We start from the raw sequence: 15,254 nt of genomic DNA on the forward strand, positions 1-15,254 counted from the left end.
TCTGTGTTGTCTTCAACTTCTGACACTTCCTCCTCTTACGCATCTTCACTGTCAGTTTCCTGGCCTCTCTCCTCCTCACCAGTGTCATGATCAAAGATATGATCAAGATCCTCACATACAGTATATCGTTTGGTCATTGTGCTGCCACAGAACTAATTGTGAGCAAGGCCTCAAAAAAGCTTTATACACCAGAGCTGCGAGAAAAGTTCTATATATTATTGAAACAACAATATTGTGATTGTTTGTGAGAATGTCAACAGGTGTGGTTCCCGTGGGGGAAAAATTCTACTGGGGAAAGGTTGCCATGGGGGTTGCCATGGGAGCCAAGAAGGGGAGTGAGGTGTGTGTGTGTGTGTGTTCAAACACACATGCATGTGGGGTCTGGGAGAGGAAGTGTGTCCATCTGATGAATGGGCATGTGCCTGAAGTCAATTTTATACACTAATTGTAGTCTCACTCATTAATTTCTAATGACTGCTCATTTTTGTACAAAAGTTAAATAAAACACCCAAAATGTCATGAAAATCATCAAAATGTATTTTGTGTGTTCAGATGCTCTGTGTGGACAAAGTCATGGAACCTTATGACAATCAGATTAAATTAACTACATTTTTCAGAGAGAAAACTTGTAAATCGGTCCAATTCGACCAGAACACAGCAGGAGGGTTAATAGAAAATGACTCAAGTAAATGTGAAATTCACCCAGTAAAATGCTAGTTGAGTAAACGTCTCTGGTATCTGGTTTCAAATGTACTTAAGTACAGTGGTGGAAAAAGTAGTACATTGACATACTTGAGTATGACATCATTTACAAATGCGCTATTTGTGTTTAGTGAGTCCGCCAGATCAGAGGCAGTAGGGATGGCAATGCGTTATATTATTAGGAGCGTGAACTTGACCATATCACTGTCCTGCCTTAGCATTTGAAATGTAACAAATACTTTTGCATGTCAGGGAAAATGTATGGGAGTAAAAAGTATGTGTTTCCTTTAGGAATGTAGTGGAGTAAAAGTAAAAGTTGTCAAAAATATAAATAGTAAAGTAAAGTACAGATACCCCACAAAAACTACTTTAGTACTTAAAAGTATTTTTACTTAAGTACTTTACACCACTGACTAACTGTTCAAAGCAAATGATAGAGCGTTTCAGAGGGCTTCTCTGACAACCTATCCTCTATAAGAGCTCTGAATACATCTCTTAGACCCGCAGTGGCGTATCTGTGTGCATCAGACTTCTTAGTCAACCTCACCCTTAGTGTTTGAACTATTCAGTCAGAAATCACTGGCCCATCAACATAAGGACTGACGAAACTAATTTGCCTCCACTTAGCGACACACAAGCCTTTGAATCGACTTTGTGAAGAATTTCTTTAACCTCTCCCGAAGGCTCTTTATAAATCATCTTCTGTCCTGGACGAGGAACTTCTGAAGAGTTTACTTCCATGGTAACTTCATTAAATGTAGTTGTTGTACCTTAGCATACTGGAGCCGGCAGACACTTAAAACCCATGACAGTCTAAGCCCTGTCTAACCCAGGGGAGGGGGGTTCTACTAAGCTATATGGAATTGTTTTAAGAAGGTCATACCAAGGACCATTTAGCTATTTGATTTAGAATGTTAAGACCCATTGAAGTATCTCTGAAAAATATTAAACCATTTTTTATGAAAAAATATATTTGGCCTTACTGCTACTAGCCTACACAAACACATTGAATAACATATTTACTACATGGAATTTGTTGAATTTCTTTGACATGTATTTATATGAATTTCTTTGACACCCCTTATTTTTGGCACAAAACAGACGCCATATACAGTATTCTTCAACTGGTTCTGGGGGCCATTCAGACGAGTCTTGTGAGGACTGTGGGTGTCCTAGAGAAAGACAACCAACATGTATGTGTTAGTGAGAGTTTCGCCTTTCCACAGACGGGAAACCCAAATCTGGGCCTAGTGTGTAGTCCAAACTTTTCGGACGCTACAGACCGAAGTTGTCAGATCGGCTGTACCGACTTCAGACGAGTCCCAAGGCACATTTGGGGGTCATAGAGCAAAACGGAGAACACTGTTGTGTTTGTGAGAGTCTCATATTTCCATAGAGGGGTCATAGGGGTCATAACCATTCGGTTGCTACAGGTGATTTTGTGAGAAGACTGTCACCTTTCACCGCAGATGCGAAAGTGTGACATCGGCGGATTTGGTGGATTAAGAGGCATCCAATGCAAGCTGATATCTCTATCTTAAATTGACAGATTTTTATTGGGATTTTTTAATTATGCTAATTAGATTCCCGCTGGGCACGAACATTGACTCTAGGGGATTTAAACTGTGTAGTACTATGGCTCTATTCAATCTGTATCAATGAAGCATTAACATTGAAGTGTTGACACACCAGGGAATATTGCCCCTAATTAGTACAAGGAAGCTATGTAGAAATACAGACGGTCTAAAGGGCCCTTCCCTCTTTGTTCCCTTCATCTGTACTGGTCTTAAAACAAAGGCTATGGTAAAACAATCAATCATTTATCTGTGCTTTTACTCGTCCAGTTTGATGCCAGTGCAGTTGGAGGAAAGGAGATGAGGAGAGGAAAAGCCACTTTACACTATTGAGATACACCCAGATGAGTCATCTCTACCATTAGTCTCATCCCATTTCTCTCCCGTAATCCACTGTAGTCTGTGCCCTGAGCCCTATTCCAATACTTTTGCAATGCCTCCTTCTTTCTTACCTCCCTGTCTTGAAGTAATCCCTTTTCTGATATGAATGGATCTAAGCTCTTGCTTTCACCTCCCTTTCGAGGTTGGATCAGTGATTATGTGGTTATGTGGTAGTCCCACCTAGCTATCTTTAGATTAATGCACTAATTGTACGCTGCACTGGATAACAGTGTCTGCTAAATGACTCAAATGTAAATGTAAAAAAAATATTGCTCGGAGGGGACAGAGAGATAATTTATTGAACAGGGCTATGGACTGCTCTCTCAGTGGTTTGGATGCCAGTGTGCCTCCACCTTGGCTCACTCAGCAACACTGGATCTGGCCAGAGAAGCCTGTGGGTCTGGCTAAAGCTGGTGTACAATCCACCCCCACAGCCATTCATCATCACAGACACAGAACATCCAGAACAATAGAGGTGATTGTTGTTGTATAAGGCTAGAGAGAGACTAAAAGCCTTGTACACAAGGTTATAGGATTTCACTAGCATTTTACTTGAGCCCTTTGGCCTACGTCCTAATAATGATGTTACAGACATCATAAATAGTCAAGAGCTATAACTCATGTAATATTATGGCAGCTGTCATGAGTCATGAATCCTTAGGACATCTGTTATGTGGGTACAATGAAACCGTTAGGTTGTCCTTTTGAAAAAGGGTCCAAGTAGGCCTATAGTGCGTCTTACGTCAGAAACGGCAACTGAGTTTAGGCCATCTCGAATCCTTTTTCAAAAGGGCTTCCTGTCAGCCGAAGAACAAGCGCTGCACCAAACACAATGTCTTCAGATGTTTACAGTGGAGATGTGTAGCCAGTGTGCGTGTGAGTGAGTCAGAAAGTTAAGCTGACAAACCGTATGTGTGGGCCTTGTGTCCTCCTCTCTGACTGTGTACAAAGCTTTCCTGCTGGCCAAGGTTGCCTGTCTACGTTCCTGGCTGCCTGTCGTTGTCACAGCAACTGAGAAAAAAGCATTGAGCTGAAAAAGCACTGCTACGTTCTTTCACCAAATAGCTAAAAGTTGCCATGACTAATGGAATAACTTGCTTTATATTTGTAAGAGTGAAGCAGGATGATGACGGTGCTATTCCGACTCACTTCCTGCCTTTTAATCGGCACATAAAGTCACACACTGCTGTACAGAATGGCTTTAGATATTCAGACAGTCTTGGAAGGGAAACGGGAGTAAAATACAATTAACTTTATTATGCTCTTAAATATTTTACAGTTCATCACATAACAGCAAGGATGAACAGTTTAACATGTGATTCCACTCAACACATGATCTTTGGTTGATCATTTGATCAATGAATCCCATTATGGTATATTACCAAAATTGTGCAGTATTATCTAATAATATTCACTCTTAATCCAATGGTAATCCAAATTGGGGATCGGGATAAACTGGCAGGTCATAGATGGATCACTCGTGTCAGTAGCCAATAAAGTTTGCAAACCATTGCTTAAAACCAAGTAGCTTAGTGTAATCCTAAAAAGTCTGGAGGGAAAGTAGCCTTGGCTCCATCACACACACGCACACGTGCACACACCCCCTCTCTCTTCCTCTCTTTCTCTCTCTTACACATACACATAGATTGCATCCAAATCCCTGGTCTGTTCCACACACAGCCAGGTAACTCTCTCTGCTGCTGTCTCAGCTGCTAAGAGGTTCCTCCGGCAGTGGTATCCTAGGAGGGGAGCCAGTGGATGTGTTCTCCCCAGGGGCATGCTGCGAATCTCGCCTTTAAAAATAGCGTACTCCCGTTCTCCCTCCATCTCACATCTCCAGGTATATGTCAGTTCAATTTTCACTGCAGGAGAGAAGACACTCACTTGCCAAAAGGGTCAGATAGAGTTTTCTGGCGATGAAAGGCTTTGCACATCGGTGGGATGAGACAGAATCTTTGACAAAACTTTTCCCTAAGCTCCCAGAATATTTACAATGAACAGAACAATGAACAAAACATTTTGTTTTATCAAGAACCTAGATAACATTTATTCTGTAACTCAATATAAAGAACACGCTAGACTGTGTCTGGTTTATTTTTGGGAACTCCCATTCAGTTTTTCTATTTCTCAAACCAAGGAACCTCAATCCCAGCCACCACATTCTTCCTGTACTTCTTCTGCCTTTATCAAAAGATCTCCAGGCCTGGTAGCCATGTAAATGAGTTCCTGTTACAGCTGTACTGTCCTGCTGAGAGTGTTGATTGTGGTATGGGATGAATTACAGAGGGGATGTTATGGTGAAGGGGACATGTAGACTCAAGACCGGTCATGTCTATATCCAAGGTCACACTGTGTGTGTGTGTGTGTGTGTGCGTGTGCGTGCGTGTGCGTGCGTGTGTGTGCGTGTGTGTGTGTGCGTGTGTGTGTGCGTGTGTGTGTGTGTGCGTGCGTGTGTGTGCATGCGTGTGTGTGCGTGTGTGTGCGTGTGAGTGCCTGGATCACACATGAAATAACAATTGATTGAGTGTCACATCCTGTTTCCATTGGTAGATCATGAAGTGTGTGTCTGTGTGTCTGTGTGTCTAGGAATACCGCTCTGTTTCAGCTGATAATGGTAGCATGTCCACATGGCAACAAGCTCTCACAGTCTCACTGCAGAGTTAGACGTTTATCGACGTTTCTCCAAACATCAAATTTCGAAGTTGCTCCAAACGTCAAATGAATAGGGCTACGTTTAGGCACTCATTCCAACAGGTTAAGGTTTAGGATAGGGTTAAAGCAAAAACATAAAAAACGGGTGTCCACACACACACACACACACACACACACACACACACACACACACACACACACACACACACACACACACACACACACACACACACACACATATATATACAGAGACATGGGATTATGCCCATTCACCACCCCCATCCACCACGCCCTAGCAAAACCCTAGCCTACTTGATGGTAATAGTGCTCACTGTTGTCCCTAGTGGGCGGGTTTGAAGTCATTTCCCGACGTGCCCTGGACATGTGTGGACGTCCAATTTTGAAGTCACTCTTGAGCGATCTGCCTGCATATGAAGGAGGCCTTTACAGACCCCTGACTGTCAGAATGTAATAGATGATTAGACGTTCTAACATACCTCTGTGTGGTTCACCATGGTTCACTGTTTATCCAAATAAAAGCATGTGTGTGTGTGTATGTGTTTGTGTGTGTGTGTGTGTGTGTGCGTGTGTGTTTGTGCACATGTGCGTTGGTGCATGTGCATGCTAGTGTAACCGATGTGAAATGGCTAGTTAGTTAGCGGTGGTGCGTGCTAATAGCATTTCAATCAGTGACGTCACTCGCTCTGAGACTTAAAGTAGGGTTTCCCCTTGAGTTGCAAGGGCCACGGCTTTTGAGGCACGATGGGTAACGATGCTTCGTGGGGTGTCAGTTGTTGATGTGTGCAAGGGTCCCTGGTTCGAGCCCGGGTTGGGGCGAAGAGAGGGACGGAACCTACACTTTTACATTTTCATACTGGGTCACAAAATACAAAAATACAATACAAAATATAACCTGTGTAAATACCTGTTAAATGGGAAACAGCACGGTAGTTGTGCAGGGCTTAATGATACTGATGGCTGTCGATGGCAAAATCTGTAGCATGAAGACAACTGTGTTAGCAGTGGGCTTATGTGACCATTACATCAGTGTATACTAGCTAACACACTTATCTACAGCAATCATATGCCAAAGCACATCCCAGAAAGCCCCTCAATCCCTAACAGGTACCATATACCCACACATGTATAAATCAGTAACGTACAGCAAACTTGTACACATTGTAAAATATAAAATATAAAACAGTATTCAGAACGTGACCTACCCCTTGCATCACATTTTCATACTGGGAAGACCTGACGTTCGCGATCTCCCCCTATCTGCAAGCGGGGCCAATCACAACACACCTTATTGTCATCAGTTGAACCAACCAATACGAATGCTTGAACATTAAATACACATTTCTTTAGAGGCAAGTGGAAACATAACCAACCCTGTTACACTAGCGTGCATGTCTGTGGAATGTTACGTTCTAAAATTGGAAATCACGCCAGATGATGAGAGTGTTAGGGCGAAAATCAGAATGTGCTGATTGCTGTTTTCACTGGGTTTAATTAGCGAGTCTATAAGCTGATTTTTAGCCTTAATCACACCTAACCTCCCTGTTCTCTTGCAAAGGATGAAATGGCAAATTTAGAGGATGGTGTCTGCTGCAGTCTTTTTCTCAGGAGAACTTTCTGTAACAACCCCAAGACATTTTGTGTTTGAGAACGGAATACATTCCGACAGGGTCAAGAAGAGTTTAGTGGGATGGGTGAACACATGGGACGACTGGGTTTGAACCTAGATCTCCTGCAGCCTACAAGTTGTTAATTTATTTATTTTACCTTTATTTATACAGGTTAAATCAATTAAGAAGAGATTATTATTTGCAATGCTGATCTGTGTTAGCCCACTGAGCTAAAGTCTAGGTATTAACCTGGATCGCTAACAGAAGTTTTTAGGTCTCAGGTATACAACCCCCCCCCCACCCCCCACCAATCATCCAAGCTGATCTTCAGTCTACAAAGCAGAAAGTTGACTTTAGAAAAATATCCCCAAAGAGAGTACAAATATTTCCTTTCCTGATGTAAATTAAACTTAGCATTCAACGGAGTTCTGCCCACTGAACAATCTTGACGATAGAGTTCCAAGTCATGTCCTCCACATTGGACATTGTATCTGTTTAACCTTTTCACAGTGAAGAATGAGGTTCACACGTGTGCACTCCTAATGAGTATGACCAGCCTATAAAAGACTTCACTACGCATGTTTCCCCGTCCTTTAACACCATGTATGACCTCCACATAGCGTTTCAAGTGTTATGTTTCACAAGTTTAAGGACCAGACTTTGAAATGGGTTTAGAATATTTATTGAGGAAATGGATGTGAGAACGAGGATTCAGGAGGAGAATTAGAATGGACCAGATGAAGCCGAGGGCTGCAGATGACCCTCCCCAGGAGAGCCTTGGAAGAACCTAGATAAAAGGTGAAGGGATGCAAAAACTTGATAAAGGTAGTAATGCATGGTGTACTGCAACACGTCATGCACTACAGAACATAGAGAAGGAACGTTCATTGGTCAGGTTAAAGTAGTGTGGCTGTGGTGATTAAGGAGATTGAGGACAGGTGTGGAGGATGATTGGCAGTTAGTAGTAGCTGGTGCTTGTTGAGTAGCAAGGGAGCCGTGTTCAAGGCAACTAGTTAAAGTGTTTCATGTTCATTCTTAAAACCGCACGTGAGTTAGCAAATACCAGAGGTACAATAGAAGGAGCAGCACCACTTTAACTTTCATTGACGTTTAAAAAAAAAGTTAACAGCAGGCCTGCATTTGGCACTCAGCCATCTACTCCATTTGCATTTGCACACACTGTATATAGATTTTTCTATTGTGTTACTGACTGTACGTTTGTTTATGTGTAACTCTGTGTTGTTGTTTGTGTCACACTGCTTTGCTTTATCTTGGCCAGGTCGCAGTTGTAAATGAGAACTTGTTCTCAACTGGCCTACCTGGTTAAATAAAGGTAAAAAAAAAATAATAATAATAATCTAAATCAGGCTACGGGGGATTTAGTTTCTTGCAATTAAGAAGAGTGATAACGCACTAATTCCCTGCCATTAATGATTGGACTAAATTAAATGTACTATTTGCACATAAGGTTGTATAGCCTTCCCTGTCACAGCCAGTTGACCCTGAGAGACAGAGAGGTGGAGTAGACTAACTTCCAACCATGCACAAAGCTAATTAACACTTCTACCAGATCAGAGGAGAAATAGGAAGACGTGTGTGTGTGTGTGTGTGTGTGTGTGTGTGTGTGTGTGTGTGTGTGTGGCATGAATAGCAGACTGGTATCCAGGCTATCAGCTAGGTGTTGACCAGAATACAGTTGGAACATCTGTTCCTACTGACCCATTCAATGGCTTTGATGGGCCTCTACTTCACAAGGTGTTGATGTACTGGCCTGTCTATTTCCAGATGCTGATGATGAAAGGTGTTGTAGTGTTTGACTCTGTTCCTTCACACTTTCTGTTGATATTAATTACTCCCTCCAGTCTGACCTCCAGCTTGTGAAACTAAGCACTCTAATCAACACACACAGCATTAGTAAATACAGACACAAACAAACACGCACGTATATACGCAAGCACATAGGTACTGTATGCATGCACCCAAGTACAATTGTACACACACCTACCACTGTATATGTCAGTATATCAATAATAGAGTGCTGTCTCCCTCCCTCCCTCAATCCTTTAATCACTGCCTAAATCCAAGATCCACAGACTGACTCCTGACTCCACAGTCCTGAGTGCATCTCAACAGTCTGCAGTGGGTTCCTCCTCTCCCTCAACAATCATTAGACAGGATAGGATAGGTCAGAGAATCTACCAGTTTCCTTACACCACAGTAGACCATTGATATACACTTACCCCCGCATACTCTGAGCTTGCTGGTTCTGTAATAGTTAACATGGCAATGTGGTTAGTCCTTCCTAGTATGGCCAGATAGTGACTCTGGTGTAGAGGCTATAGGACAGGCAGTACGGTCAGATAGTGACTCTGGTGTAGAGGCTATAGGACAGGCAGTATGATCAGATAGTGACTCTGGTGTAGAGGCTATAGGACAGGCAGTACGGTCAGATAGTGACTCTGGTGTAGAGGCTATAGGACAGGCAGTACGGTCAGATAGTGACTCTGGTGTAGAGGCTATAGGACAGGCAGTATGGTCAGATAGTGACTCTGGTGTAGAGGCTATAGGACAGGCAGTACGGCCAGATAGTGACTCTGGTGTAGAGGGTATAGGACCCGCAATATGTGTTATTGATCTGTGTACTCTGCTGCAGTATGAGTTATTGTTCACTGTGATGATGCTTTGATACCTTTGGCTCCCCTTCGCACAACAGAGTTATCTAAAAGTGTGTGTGTGTGTGTGTGTGTGTGTGTGTAAAAGAGAAAGAGAGAAACTCCACTTTGTTCCCTCCCCTGGACCAACAGTGTGTCATGTCACATATACCAGGTTGTGAGTGTCACAGTAGGATTCAGTGTTTGTACATGTATGAATGCAAGTGTGCAAAATGTAACACCCCCACTTTAGTGAACACAGGCCTTGTGCCTGCTCAACTCTAAGGTTTTTCTCTTTGGCCCTATTGAAATACTATAAAAGTGCATCCCACGCTTCCCTGACTTCTTGGAATTGGGGAAAGCTACAGTATGTTAGGAACCCTTGATTTAACCAGACCATTGTTGTATTGTCATTGCTGTTATCATCACCTTGACCCAGGGCCGGACTGGCCATTTCGGGCAAATGCCAGATGGGCTGGTCCACTTTTTGCCCAGGGGGCCTGTCTAACTAGTAATTTTTTGGGGTGGCAAAATTATAATAATTTGGCTAATAGTGGGGGCTTCAAGGGAAAATATGGGCCAGTGTGTTAAAAATACCAGGGCCGATTACTGGTCCTAGTCCACCCCTGCCTTGACCTTAGTCATTGTTGATGTTGTTGTTGCTGACTGAGGTCAACTCAGTCAATTTAGGAGATTAAAATTAATTAAATTAATTATAAAATCTTAATCAGATGATAAAGGCCATCACTTCATACCCTAAATTAAACATCAATTAATTTAGCAGAAAAATATTCTGTTAATACTCTCTCTAGCTTATTGTTTTCATATGTTCATTGTTACTAAAGTGTTGCCAGAATTAGAACCAATCAAATCAACACTCTGAGTCAGTAACCATTGAAAAGCATAATGGATGGGATTATCATGGTTGTCAATCATTGACTTAGTTTTAGGAAACCCCGTTTTCACTGTTTCCTCCCTCCACACCACTGAGCTTCCCACTGGATTAGATTTGATGGAGACTGATGGTGTATAACTCGTTTCAAGTTCCATTCAGAGGTTTCATCCCCACTATGTTGCAGGGTTGCTGTGATCAGCATAGAATTAAATAGAACACCAGCCTCTCTGTATATCTCTATGGTGTGGGCTATCGTTTTATTTCAAATGTATATGAGTCTGTGTACTGTGCTTAGTGACGGAGACTCAATGAATCGCGGCAGAATAGCTGCTTCATGAAAACTCAGAATAATGTTAGAATTAACAATACTACAGTAGCTTGCTAACTAGCTAGCTTGTTTGAAAGCATGCAACATTGTGTGTGCAGCACTAAGCAGGTACTGTAGGTTGGTTAGCAGCATTGTTTCAGGGACTGGCTCAGCTAGCAGGCTGCTAATGTTGGACACATTTAGTGCGCATTGTCAAACTTAAGAAATACTGCATTTTGAAGCACACAAATCCTTAACTAGATGTAAAATGGGGAGACTAAGACTTCCTCACCCTAAAAAAAGCTAAATTATCGACAGATTTATTGCTTTAGCTTAGATGAATTCAGACTGTTATATGAGTCAGAAATGGGGTTTAGCAGACGACGCCACCTAGGTAATATTTTCTAATGTTAGACAGTACATTGTAGCCAAACTAATTTGTATCTATCCCATTACCTTTGCAAGATAGGAGACAGATCAGTGCAGGCAAAATCTACGTAGTCTCTGATGTACAACAAAGGACTCAGAGGGTCTCTAGAGAGATGTAATCTATTCATTGTCAATATAAGGTTGCCTGGGATCTGGTCCATTGATGGCTTCGGTGAGTCAGTTGGTGTGACTGTGACAATGCCCTGAGGCGATGTGATGGGGGTCTGAGGTGCCCATCAGTTCAGCAGGAAATGACAGCAATCTTTGATTTGTAAAAGCATGCAGTTGGATATGTCCTTGTCACAGATGTTTTTATGAGTCAGATAGCAAGGCTTATGCCGGGAGAAGGAGAAGGAGAGAAGGAGAAGGAGAAGGAGAGAAGGAGAAGGAGAAGGAGAAGGAGAAGGAGACCAGGAGGAGGAGAAGGAGACCAGGAGGAGGAGAAGGAGACCAGGAGGAGGAGAAGGAGACCAGGAGGAGGAGAAGGAGAAGGAGACCAAGAGAAGGAGACCAGGAGGAGGAGAAGGAGACCAGGAGGAGGAGACCAGGAGGAGGAGAAGGAGACCAGGAGGAGGAGAAGGAGACCAGGAGGAGGAGAAGGAGACCAGGAGGAGGAGAAGGAGAAGGAGAAGGAGAAGGAGAAGGAGAAGGAGAAGGAGAAGGAGAAGGAGACCAGGAGAAGGAGAAGGAGACCAGGAGGAGGAGAAGGAGACCAGGAGGAGGAGAAGGAGAAGGAGACCAGGAGGAGGAGAAGGAGACCAGGAGGAGGAGAAGGAGACCAGGAGGAGGAGAAGGAGAAGGAGACCAGGAGGAGGAGAAGGAGACCAGGAGGAGGAGAAGGAGACCAGGAGGAGGAGAAGGAGAAGGAGAAGAAGGAGACCAGGAGGAGGAGAAGGAGAAGGAGACCAAGAGAAGGAGACCAGGAGGAGGAGGAGGAGGAGGAGACCAGGAGGAGAAGAAGGAGAAGGAGACCAGGAGGAGAAGAAGGAGACCAGGAGGAGGAGAAGGAGAAGGAGACCAAGAGAAGGAGACCAGGAGGAGGAGAAGGAGACCAGGAGGAGGAGACCAGGAGGAGGAGAAGGAGACCAGGAGGAGGAGAAGGAGAAGGAGACCAAGAGAAGGAGACCAGGAGGAGGAGAAGGAGACCAGGAGGAGGAGAAGGAGACCAGGAGGAGGAGAAGGAGAAAGAGACCAGGAGAAGGAGACCAGGAGGAGGAGGAGGAGGAGAAGGAGAAGACCAGGAGGAGGTCCAGCTGCAGAATGCTGCGATCCTCCATTATCATGGCTGAAAGATACCCAATTATTTACTCCCATAAGCGTGTGGGGTGTGTGTCTGTTTGGGTGGTGTGTGTGTTTACGAAAGAGTGAGAGAGAACCTCATCTTCTCTTTATGTAGCTGGAGAAGGTTTAGAGAGAGAGCGAGAGAGAGAGAATGCAACTCTGCACTTCCAGTGACTCAGCAATTTCCCAGATGAAATGTGTGAATGATCCTCTTCTCCCTCCTCAGAATATCCCCATTAGTTTCACTACTTAATTGTTTTTATCAGGGATGTCACAAATTGTGGCCCTAGATCTCATCTTTATAATGTGACACATGATTACATTTAGACATAAAATTAATCACGTTGAAATTGCCTTGCAGTAAGTGTAATTGACGACACAAAAGCTACACAGTCTCCTGTCCAGTCTCCTAAGCAATATGAATTTCACTGTAATGCCAATGTCCTCTAATAGAGCATTAAATTATTTTTCAGATCCTTACTTCACTCACAATTCTCTTTAGCTGATGCTTACTGCTAAATCCATTAACATCTGTTTACTGCTGGAGAGACATCAGAAGCACGTTGGTAAAAGCAGGGAGACAGAAGGACAGAAATAGACCCAACCTGGGATGGTTGTTATGCTGCGGCAAGGCTGGGGGAGCAGAGGAGAGGAGAGGAGAGGAGAGGAGAAGAGAAGAGAGGAGGAGAAGAGAAGAGAAGAGAAGAGAAGAGAGGAGGAGAAGAGAAGAGAAGAGAAGAGAAGAGAGGAGGAGAAGAGAGGAGGAGAAGAGAAGAGAAGAGAAGAGAAGAGGAGAGGAGAGGAGAGGAGAGGAGAGGAGAGGACAGGAGAGGAGAGGAGAGGTAATGGCCTGGGCTGCACACTCTTCAGCCCTGCTCTGGGTGCTGTGATGGATAGAGAAAACAGAGAGAGCGCTTTCAAGGTTTTATTCGTCACATGCACAAGTACAGAGAAATGCTTAAGTTGCAAGCTGTTCCCAACAATGCAGTATTCAATATAAAAATAGTATAACAATTTGGGGTCACTTAGAAATGTCCTTGTTTTTGTTTTTGTTTTTTTGTCCATTAAAATAACATCAAATTGATCAGAAATACAGTGTAGACAATGTTAATGTTGTAAATGACTATTGTGGCTGGAAACGGTAGATTTTTTATGGAATATTTACATGGGCGAACAGAGGCCCATTATCAGCAACCATCACTCCTGTGTTCCAATGGCACGTTGTGTTAGCTAATCCAAGTTTATCATTTTAAAAGGCTAATTGATCATTAGAAAACCCTTTTGCAATGGTGTTAGCACAGCCAAAAACTGTTGTTCTGATTAAAGAAGCAATAAAACTGTCCTTCTTTAGACTAGTTGAGTATCTGGAGAATCAGCATTTGTGGGTTCGATCACAGGCTCAAAATGGCTAGAAACAAAGTGATCAAAATGGCTAGAAACAAATAACTTTCAAAACAAATAAAAATGCTCAATACTGCCACCGTGGCCCGTAGAGGTTAAGAAACTCGTAAGTCTATTCTGTTCTGAGAAATTAAGGCCATTCCATGCGAGAAATTGCCAAGAAACTGAAGATCTCGTACAACGCTGTGTACTACTCCCTTCACAGAACAACGCAAACTGGCTCTAACCAGAATGGGTGGGAGGCCCCGGTGTACAACTGAGCAAGAGGACAAGTACATTAGAGTGTCTAGTTTGAGAAACAGACGCCTCACAAGTCCTCAACTGGCAGCTTCATTTAATAGTACCCACAAAACACCAGGCTCAACGTCAACAGTGAAGAGGCAACTCCGGGATGCTGGCCTTCTAGGCAGAGTTCCTCTGTCCAGTGTCTCTGTTCTTTTGCCCATCTTAATATTTCCTTTTTGTTGGACAGTCTGAGATGTGGCTTTTTCTTTGCAACTCTGCCTAGACGGCCAGCATCCCGGAGTCGCCTCTTCACTGTTGACTTTGAGCCTGGTATTATGCGGGTACTATTTAATGAAGATGCCAGTTGAGGACTTGTGAGTCGTCTGTTTCTCAAACTAGACACTCTAATGTACTTGTAGTAGTTCTTATTCCTCCTGTTTTTTTGTCATACTATTTTGATATTGAATTGAGAGCAGGATGAATGGAGAGAGAGGAGGATGGATGCGAGAGAGAGAGGAGGATGGATGGAGTGAGAGAAAGGAGGATGGAGTGAGTGAGAGAGAGGAGGATGGATGGAGTGAGAGAGAGAGAGAGGAGGATGGGCGGAGAGAGAGAGAGGAGGATGGGAAGAGAGAGAGAGAGGAGGATGAGAGAGAGAGAGGAGGATGAATGGAGAGAGAGGAGGATGGATGAGAGAGAGGAGGATGGATGAGAGAGAGGATAGATGGAGAGAGAGAGCAGGATAGATGGAGAGAGAGAGGAGGATGGATGGAGAGAGAGAGCAGGATAGATGGAGAGAGAGAGGAGGATGGATGGAGAGAGAGAGCAGGATAGATGGAGAGAGAGAGCAGGATAGATGGAGAGAGAGAGGAGGATGGATGGAGAGAGAGAGCAGGATAGATGGAGAGAGAGAGCAGGATGGATGGAGAGAGAGAGCAGGATAGATGGAGAGAGAGAGGAGGATGGATGGAGAGAGAGAGCAGGATAGATGGAGAGAGAGAGGAGGATGGATGGAGAGAGAGAGGAGGATGGATGGATGGAGAAAGAGAGCAGGATAGATGGAGAGAGCCGGGGTGTGTCTGCACAGTCAGGACAGACTGTCTCCAAAACAGTTTGAACTTATTCGTT

Source organism: Salmo trutta, chromosome 21 (assembly GCF_901001165.1).
Source record: "Salmo trutta chromosome 21, fSalTru1.1, whole genome shotgun sequence".
Lineage (NCBI taxonomy): Eukaryota > Metazoa > Chordata > Actinopteri > Salmoniformes > Salmonidae > Salmo > Salmo trutta.